At 44.5% G+C, this 10,517-nt stretch overlaps 1 pseudogene; it reads right to left on the reverse strand.

Moving 5' to 3' along the window:
* Positions 1-4,539: 4,539 nt before the first annotated feature.
* Positions 4,540-7,411, reverse strand: LOC109676045 (TGF-beta-activated kinase 1 and MAP3K7-binding protein 2 pseudogene; annotated as a pseudogene).
* Between the last annotated feature and the right edge of the window lie 3,106 nt (positions 7,412-10,517).

Below are 10,517 nucleotides of genomic sequence, written 5' to 3' on the forward strand. Positions count from 1 at the left end.
AAGGTTGCAGCCACTAGGTGGCAGGTGGTGGTAGAAATGGGACTCAGTCCTGTGGGCTCAGGCTGCTAGGAGGTACAGCAAAGTTTTTTCTTCCCCATCCAAGGTCCCTCAATTCCCTCCAGGGTCTGCCTAGTACCCAGCCCTATGCTGATCCTCACCCCCACCCCAAACCCTGTTCCCACAAGCTAGCAGAGGAGGCCTCTGGCTCAAGGGGAGATGGGTCAGAAACAGGCAGCTCTGACTAAGGCTGGTTGGTGGGGGGAATGTCCTTGAGACAGAACAGAGTTTCAGGGTAGGGTGGGTGCTCCAGGTACAGGAAAGAGTTTGCATAACAGCACAAGGCTGGTTCATGTGGCAGCTTGTACAACCTACCTTAGCCCATTCTGTCCCTAGAGCTGTGTCCAGTAGTGGCCTGGAGTGGAATGCTACCCTCACCATTCCCAGCCTACTCCCCCTACCCCATTGTGACACCAACTCTCCAGCCACCAATGGAACCCAAGGGTTCTGCTTCCAAGGGTCTGACTGGGCTTGGACAGTGGTCAGGTGGGCCCTGGCTTTGGCTTGTGGTCCTGTCCCCAGGGAGGAGGGGTCGGAAGGGTGTGGAAGGTGGCAATTATGATGACACCCAGCAATTATGGGGCTGCGTTCTCAGCACAGATGTGGACAGGAGCCTGCCTGGGCCTGTTTGGTTGTGAGGAGTCTGTGGAAAGAGCAGGCTGTCCTCACAGAAAGCGTGAGTTCCCCCATGTGACATCTGGTCATTTCTTGCCCTTAAGTGGAGTGCTGCACCTGTCTATACCTCTTCCACAGCTCACTTGCCTCATGTATGCTGAGGGCTTATTCTCTGGGGTCTGTCTATCTGGCATAGGACCTTCAGAAGCTGTAGAGTGAGGAGGTACTTTGGGACCTTGCAGACTGTCAGGCTCCCATAGGTATTAAGGCAGTGCTAGGGACATTAAAGTGGACTCTGCAGGAGGAGGCAAGTACTTCTGGCTCTGGCCTAGAAGCCAAATCTCTGTGAGAAGAGCAAAGACTGCCTCCCTCCCTCCCTGGGGGAGCCTCATCGATTTGCCTGTACCCCTCCAGCCTTGCACCTGCACATGCTACATTGATTTTCTATGCTTGGTATGACACAGCACCATGCTTAGTAGCTTAAGACAACACACATTTGTCACCTTATGGGTCTGGCCTCACCAGGCTGCAGTCAGGGTTTCAGCAAGGGCTGTGATCCTTTCTGGAGGCTCCTGGGGAGAATCCATTTCCTTACCTTTTCCAGCTTCCAGAAGCTGTTACATCTGTGTCTTATGAACTCCTCCCATCCTCAAAACCAGCAATGGCTGGCCAAATCTTTCTTCTGCTGCCTTTCTCCAGTCTGGTCTCCTGCCCTCCTTTCCACATTTAAGGACCCTGGGATTGCATTGGGCCCATTTAGATAATCTAGGATTATCTTTTTTTTTTAAAGTCAGTTCACTAGTAAGCTTAATTTCATCTATGGCTTTAAGCCTACATGCTGTGGAAGGTGACAAATTAGCAGATTCTGAGGCTGGGGTCATAGACATCTTTGGGATGGCCATTAGCCCACCCACACCCCACCACCAGGCACCCATGTGTTCTTCCTGCTGTGCTCTCTGTCTCTCATTTACCTCCTGTTCCTGCTAAGATCAGGGAAGCCAGACTCTGGGGCCAGGCACGAGACGTAGGCAGTGAAAAGGACAAGTTCTGGCCTCCTGTTAGATTACATCAGAAGCAGTAGGATGCAGACTGAGCAGAGGGGCTCCCCAGTCTGAAGAAGTGGCCCCATCAGTTTTGCCATTTGTTGTCATGTATGAATACTGTCCCACTGGCCAAACTTAAAAAAAAAAAAAAGTTAGATTTATGTGGAATCTGTTGTTGGCTAAGTGACTCGGTAAGATTCAGTGAGACACTAACATGGGCTAAGTCAGAGAAAATGTGACTACATTGGTCTTCCCACAGCCTCCCAACCTCCACCACTATGCTGGAAAGGCTCTTGCGTCCCATCCAACCCTCCCCACCCAAAAAAAAAAGAGCCTTCTGGAGAAACTTTCCTGGAATTCTGAGAACTTGAGCTGGGCAAAAATGAGATGGTCATCTAAATTATGTGCCAGTGCTCAGAGGACAAGTTCCTGTCAAATGAAGGCCAGACTGCAGGACAAGTGAGAACAAGTGGAAGGATATCCCTTCAGAGGCTGCCTTGGCTAGCAATATGGGTTCTTAGCATCCAATAGAATAAAAAGAAACATAAGGACAGAGACAAAGTGTCTCATCATACTTATGAAATGACCAAACATCAATACAAATTATAACCCCTGTATAATGAATGTAGCCTAATAAAAATTTGTAAAAAAAAAAAAAATAAAGCCCAGGTATAGATTTACGAAATTTTACAATTTAAAATCAGAAGAAATAAAAAAAAGTACAAATTATAATGCTCAGTGCTAGTGGTGCTAGTGGGCTGTAAAGAAGCAGACACCTAGGAAAGGTGCAGACAAATCACTTCCTTTTTTTGGAGGGCAATCTGAATACATGGCACAAGAGCCATGGAAAGGGTCCTTGTTCTTGGGCATGAGCCGGGGAAAAAGAGCGCACAATGATGTGTACAGAATGGTTACCTGGGATCATGAGAAACCAGAGAACAGCCCTGATGCCCAGCAGCAACCGCCTTAATGAAAACTGCAGCCATGAATGGGTCACTGTGCAGATGGGGTTAGGCTGTGGAACACACTGAGAGCAGGTAGTAGGCAGAGGTCATGGAACAAAGGTGCACCCTAAGTCACAGGGTGCTTCCATCACTCTCCATCAGAGGGCAAGAGCATGTTTCAGTGTGACTCCCTGGGAGCAATGTTCTGTTTTGTTTTCCGTTTTTAAGTCTAGCTAAGAACTTATCTCTTTATTTTTACGGAGAACCAGTCTGTGCTTCATTAATCTTCTATTGTCATTTAGTCTCCATTTCTTTTCTTCTAGCTCTGATCGTTATTATTTCTTTCCCTCTACTAACTTTGAGCCAAATTTATTCTTATTTTCTACTTTCTTGAGATGCCATGATATCGAGATCTTTCTACTTTCTTGATTTGAGCATTGGTTACTATAACCCAATCTCACTCTTGTAACCACTTTTGCTGTATCTCAGAGGCTTGGGTATGTTGTGTCTCCATTTCCATTTGTTCCAAGAAATCCCAGTTGCATTCTTACCAGCAATGTATGAAAGTGCTTCTTTCCCAACAGCCTCACTAACAAAATGTATTTTTATAGTTTTAAATTGTTGCCAATTTGATAGGTAAGAAATGTTTTCTCAATATGGCTTTCATCTGCATTTCTCTCATTTTGAGTGAATTTAAGATCTTTTTTTTTCCAAATTACGTTTTATTAATAAAACAAGTAAAAACTGATTTGTCAATCTTCACATAGAACTGCAGATGAAGCTGAAAGACAAGGCCTACTTTTAAAACAAAATGCATCAAATGTAAGGACTTTGGGTTGTCTAGTTAACTAGGATTTCATATTTCTTTCCATATACATAATGCCAAGCCTGAAGCTGAGGCTCTGACATTCACAGATATGTCTGTAGTAATTCTGCTTATTTAAAACACAGCCACTTGCAAACATTTACTGTGGTGACAGTCTATATTATTGGCTCTTTTGCTATATTTCAGCACTTCCCTCAGCCCTATTCTAAGCACTGGTATATAATTTCATAATTCTTTTAAAATGCATACTGTTATGTTTTTCTTGGTTTCATTTAGTTATATACATTCCTGATCATCTAAATACTTTCCTTACAAAAATATATCATCAAAATAGAGATGTTTGAGGTTGCTTCAGTGTTCAAGTTTGCTTTTCTCTCTTTTTTCCAGCTTTTCTTCAGTTGTCCTAAATTATGACTAGCCTTGTTTTATAAATATACATGATACTGCCACAAGTCAGGTTTGGAAATGGATCATTCCAACAGTAAAGCATTTAAACTTCTTTCCGAAATAAGGGCTGTTGCTACTGCTGCTGTTGCTGGTTTTGAAACTGTACTTCCCAATAATAATCTCTTATGAAAGTTCTGTGGGGCACTAAGCAGATGGAGCAAGCTCTGGCAGTGGGTTAAAAATACCTTTTGTTTCATGCTTCCCCGTGGCAGACAACGCATCGTGTCATACCCACTGCTACAGCCAGTACACAGCATGCGACCTGCAAACATTATTGTACTATTTTCTGCAATTCACTGTGCAGCACTGTATGTTTTCACAGAACATTGGCACCTAAGAGGGCAACGTACAGAATGAGCAGAGGAAAGTTATTCTGTGCATAGTTTTGTTTCATTAATGCTTTTTTATTTTACGACATTGCTTCTTTCAGGTAAGGCATGATCGTGCTTAATCACTAATAGGAAAAAAGATTTAACCAAAGGCTATTACACTATACATGTAGAAATATAAGAAAATAATCAAGAAGAAATCACTTAAGAGCAGACTTGAGAGCTCTGTACAGTAGGAAAAGGTTTGGGGTATTTCACTGCATGTTTGTACGGACGATGGGTGCTTTCCTTCTCATCTTCAGACCTTAAATGCTGGCTTCACAGAGATGTTTTCAGGGAAGACAATGACAAGGCTAAGAGTACCACAGATCTATGAAGTTCTTCCCCTATCCGTAGGCACAATGAGGCCACGAACAGTTTTTAAATTGTTAAACCTTGTTCCTTCTCTTCGTGTATGCAGTGTTTCACTGAAAGCTTTAAAAAGAAAACAAAATGAAAGCTCTGGTTCTTTCTTCCTCCTGTCAAAATTCAGTAGTGACAGGAGGTTTTGAGAAAGTGTTGGAACACTGAGGCATTAACATAGCGAGGAACATCCACAGTGGGTTCCTGGTAACATTGCACGTGGTCAGGCAGCAGGCGACTGTGCCTTTCATGTGATGAGCTTCAACTGCCCAGGATGTGATGCTGAGGTATGATTAGCTCTGTGGCTGACACTTAACATTAGCACACCACCATCTTGTGACACCTTCAATTTGACAAAATCCTATGTAGCAGTGAAACTTTTCCCCGATGACAGACCAGTTTCTTGAATTTTAGATGCGGTTTTAGAGAAGACATAGGGCCTTCTGGCTCAGAAATGCCGTGGCATCTTGCACTGTTCACAGCAGATTAAGGCTGGATGGTTTAAAAAAGTACAGGCAGTGCAATTCCACTGAACACCTTCATCACCTTCTGTGTCTTGAGTCTTTGGTGTTTTGATGGTGGACCTCTGATCTTTGGGTTTTGGTGGCACAGGACCTACAAATCCAATATTGTCATAAAAGTTATTAATAGTGCTGGGGTTAAAATGTGGTCCTCCAGCTTGAAAAAGATCGATTTCTTCAGTTAAGCAGTCAATGTCAATCTGGAGTTGTCTATTACAACTTCTCAACTGCTGCATTTCTTCGAGTGAAGGTATTTGGGATATGGAATTTGATCTTTTCAGGCGCCTTCATGTTAGATTATTTTCCATTTTGTTGACCTCAGATTTTAGTTTATCCAGATTTTTCTTTTGAATGTCAAGTTCTCTTTGAAGTCGTTCCATTCTGGCCTTCTGGTGTACCAACAGAGCTTGTGTGTAGGCGGCATCATCAGATCCCATACTCAATTTCCGTGCTTCACTTATTCTATCCACATGTGCTAAGGTAGGGTCCATGAGGTGCTGAATATTCTGTTTCTACATAATGATCAGGATGATTTAGAAGATTTGTAAATTCAAAGGTAGGGGACACCACCCCTGGTGAAACTGCAGGGGGGTTATTGGGAGAAACTGTAATTTTGAAAGTATACTTTGTGTTGGGTTGAGTGACCACCACTAGAGAAGTTGCAGAGTTACTGCCTATTGCTCGACTTTTGGGAGGGTGGTGATGTATAAAGGCTGAACCCATGCTCACTTGCCCAGACATATTCCTAGAGGCAGCAGATGCTCCAGAGTTTGTGGATATGAAGAGAGTAGGCTGATTCCGCATGCCCTGTTCATCTCCTGTGGCAGCATTAGCTGAAATGTAGACCTTAGGTTGACTACGGGAGATCATCTCATCAGTATTTGGAGGACTGGCAGCTATGTAAACAGTGGGCTGACTTCTACTTAAGGTCTGGCTGTTGATGGAAGAGGAACTGCTGGAGGTTTGAGGTCCAGAAGAGCGCAATTTTGAAGAACTGTTTCTTTGTGGGGGTTCAAGTTTGATTTCGATCTGGTTTTTTCTAGGTCCTGTTGAAATATTCTGAATGTTGTATTGGCCATGGGCAGAAGACTGTGAGCTACCAGATGAATGAATTGCTGGCGGTTGTGGAGTAGTAGGTGAACTGATGGGCATGTAGACATGGGAGGTCTGGTGGCCTTGCTGATTTGGCTGCTGGGCTGAGGTATGTGGCAGAGGATTAGATGAGGAATAAGTAGTCCAAGGACCAGGCTGCGAAGGTTGATAGACTTGTTGAGGGTTCATGGGATTAAATTGAGATACCCACCCAGAATGCTGTTGTGTCTGTTGTAATGTAAGGCCTAATATAGATAGAATTTCCCTGTGGACTATTAAGTACAGGTGGAGGTACACCATGTATGTGCAAGGATGTAGGCATATTACACCAGTCTGGATATTTGGGGCTAAAGTTACCATGATGGGATTAAATCAGGGAGTTTGTTGAGAAAGGTTAGGTGTTCCTTTGCTGCCTAGGTGAAATCCAACATGTGGTGTTGAGTTTGAAGCACCAGATGTACTGGACATTCCAAAAACATTAAAGCCTTGAGGAACATGAGCTGGTGCTGTCTGTGGCTCCTGCTGAAATAGTTCATTATTGGACTGACCATCTTGAAGCTGTCCATCACTACTGCTATGTGTTAAAGTCCTACTTCCATTCATTCTCCCCCCTTCTCTTCCATGTGGTAAACATTCTGTGACTGCAAGTCAAGCTGAGAGAAGCCATGTGATTGTGTAGACCAGAAATTCCAGAATCATCCGAAAAATTCAGGTCTCCTTCACCATAAAGGTACCTTGTACTCTCCTGAGAGAGAACAGCACAGCAGGCATCCAGGTTATTATTATTCTGTAACATACACCTGGACACAACAACTTCAGGTACTTCAGGGAATTTTTGTCGCAGGTCATGTAAAACCTGAAAATCAATTTGGTGGCTTCCTTGGGCCATTCGTATATTGCCTGCTCAGGACTATTTGTACAGTAGGCAATTCTAGGCCTTAGAATTAGTACTCATCTCTTCTGTCCAAGCATTTTCTGGAAATAGAAAAATTCAAAATTATAGCTGTTCTTGGTTGGCCCATTGCCATTTTTGCAGCTTACAAATTTTTAATTAAGTAACTGCAGTGAGCTCATCTCTACTGGATACTTCTTTTCCAGGGCAGGTCCAGGAACTGGGTCAGGAGCCCTTCGCCGCCTCCGCTTCCCCCTCCTCCTTCTCGGCCGCCGCCGCCGCCGCCGCAGCCGCCTCTCCCACTAGGGCAGCCGTCTCCACCGTCGCCGCCTCCGATTCCACCCGGCAGGGAGAACACCTCAGCCCCCCACCTCCCCGCTCAGCCCCGCCTCCCTCCCCGCTCAGCCCCGCCTCCCTCCCGGCTCAGCCCCGCCTCCCTCCCCGCTCAGCCCCCCCCTCCCTCCCCGCTCAGCACCCTCCCTCCCCGCTCAGCCCCCCCTCCCCGCTCAGCCCCCCCGCTCAGCCCCCCTCCCTCCCCGCTCAGCACCCCCGCTCAGCCCCCCTCCCTCCCCGCTCAGCCCCCCCGCTCAGCCCCCCCTCCCTCCCCGCTCAGCCCCGCCTCCCTCCCCGCTCAGCCCCGCCTCCCTCCCCGCTCAGCGCCCCCTCCCTCCCCGCTCAGCCCCGCCTCCCTCCCCGCTCAGCCCCGCCTCCCTCCCCGCTCAGCTCCCCCGCTCAGCACCCCCTCCCTCCCCGCTCAGCACCCTCCCTCCTCGCTCAGCACCCCCACCCCCCGCTCAGCCCCGCCTCCCTCCCCGCTCAGCCCCCCCCTCCCTCCCCGCTCAGCCCCCCCCCTCCCCGCTCAGCACCCTCCGATCGGCCGCCGCCAACTCCCTCCGGCCGCCGCTGCTGCCGCCGCCACCGCTCGTGGCTGAGGGGGAGGGGAGGGGGTCGGGCTGGGTCGCCCCCTCGGATCAAAAGCGATGGCTGGGCGGCGTCGCCGCTGCCCGACTCTCGGCTCCGGCTCGCTTGGCCTCCCTACCTCTGCTCCCACCCTCCCGCGCTCGCCTGCCCTCCTCCGACCCCCCCAGCTCTCGCTCGCTCTTAGCGCGGCTCCGCCAGCCCAGTCCAAATCAAAATACTGTCACACAGTATCAAGATCTTTTTATAATATATTTTTACAAACTACGTTTCATAATTGCTTTTGGCTTACAGAAATGCAGTTGGCTTTTATATATTCATATTATTCCAGACTATCTTACTAACTTCTATCATTTCTAATTATCTGTACATTCTTTTGAGTTTTTCTTAAGCTTTATGCATTTAATTTACCTATCTTATCTTCATTGTACTGTCAGGGATTCCAGTTCAAAATTGAGAAATGATTCTGGGCATCTTTGTCTTTTCTCCAATTTTTGTTTGTTTTGTATTTTGAGGCAGGTGTCACTATGTAGTCTATGCTGGCCTTGAACTCATAATCCTCCTGCCTCAGCCTCCTGAGTGCTGGGATTACATGCATGCACCACCATGCCTGGCTTTCCCTCTGATTTTTAAAGAGAATTCTAATATTTCCCTTTTAGGATTTAGGAGGGTTAGATTCCCTTTATTAAATCAAAGAAATTGGCAGGGAGTAGTGGTGCTCCCCCATGCTCCAGGCTACATGGGAGGAGGAGATGGAAGGATCACTGCCCAAGGCTATCCTTGGGAAAAAATGTGAGAGCCTATCTGAAAGCTAACTAAAGTAAAAAGGGCTGGAGGGGTGGCTCAAGTTGCAAAATGCTTGCTAGCAAGCTCAAGGCCCTGAGTTCAAACCCCTGTACCACCAAGCTGCACTTTTCCTAGAATTTTTTTTAAAACCATAAGTCAACGTTGAATGTTATCAAATGCATTTTCTGCACTCATAAACATGATCTTGTGGTTTTTCTTCACTGATTTATTAAATATAAGTGTTATGTATTTTAAATATCTTTGTATTCCTAAGTTTCACATCTTGACCATGGTGCATTTATTCTTTTGTTCTTTTTTTCACTTATAATGGATTGATTAACCCATTTTCAGTTTTTTGATTTCCTATTAAAACCAGTTAAAGCTATAATATACCACTTTTGTATCATCCACAAGTTTTGATACTTTATAGTTATATTATCACTCACTTATAAAGATTTTTAAATTTCCCTTATTATTGGTTCTTTTACCTGTGCAGTAAGTACTCACAAGTTCTTTTACTTAAAAATATGCATACATGTATATATTGTAGATAATACATATAACATATATAAATATATATCTTTACTCCATGTTCATGAACTGGAAGACTCAATATTATAGTCAAAATGCTAATTCTTCTCCACTGACCTACAGATTCAATGGAATCTCAATCAAAACACTGCAAGTTGTTTGTGTATAACCAACTGTCCCTAACATTCATATAGTGAGGTAAAAGATCTAGAATAGTCAGCATAGCAGAAAGAAAAACAAAGTTAGATGCCTCATACTACATGATTAAAGACTTAAATGAAGCTACCATAGTCATGATAGAATGGTATTGGCCAAAGAATATACACATGGATTCGTGGAACAGAATAGAGAGCTCAGTAATAGCCCCACACAAATACAGTCAGTTCATCTTTGACAAAGAAACAAAAGCAATTTAATGGAGAAAAAGCTGTCTTTTTTCCATAAATGGTACTACAATAACTGGATGTTCATATGCAAAAACATTAATCTAGACATAGATCTTACACCTTTTACAAAAATTAGCTGAAATTGAATCACAGACATAAATCTAAAACAAAACTAAAACTTCTGGAAGAAAACATAGCAGAAAATCTTAGTGACTTTGGGTTTGGCAATGAAATTTTAGGTACAACATCAAAACAAAATCCATGAAGAATAAATAAATTGGACTCTATTAAAATGAAAAACTGCTCTGCAAAAGACACTTGGTAGGAGAATGAAAAGGCAAGTCATAGACTGGAAAAAATATTTTCAAAACACGTATCTGATATGTGTATACCTGATATATGTACAGAGAATCAAAACTCAAATTTAAACATAGGCAAAAGTGACTGGGGTATAAATCAGTGGTAGAGCACTTGCTTAGCATGTTCATCTCTAGCACTGCAAAGAAAAAAAATAGGCAAAAGAGCTGAAGAGATAATTCACAAGGAAGATAATATGTATGGAAAATAAGCATGTGGAAAGGTGCTCAATATTATTTGTCATTAAGAATCGCAATTTACAATGAAATACTACTCCATATCCATTGGATTGGTTACGATCCAGTAAACTGACAATACCAGTTGCTGGTGAGGATGCAGAGCAGCAAGAACTTACTCTCTCACTACTGTGG

Source organism: Castor canadensis, chromosome 17, assembly GCF_047511655.1.
Source record: "Castor canadensis chromosome 17, mCasCan1.hap1v2, whole genome shotgun sequence".
NCBI lineage: Eukaryota > Metazoa > Chordata > Mammalia > Rodentia > Castoridae > Castor > Castor canadensis.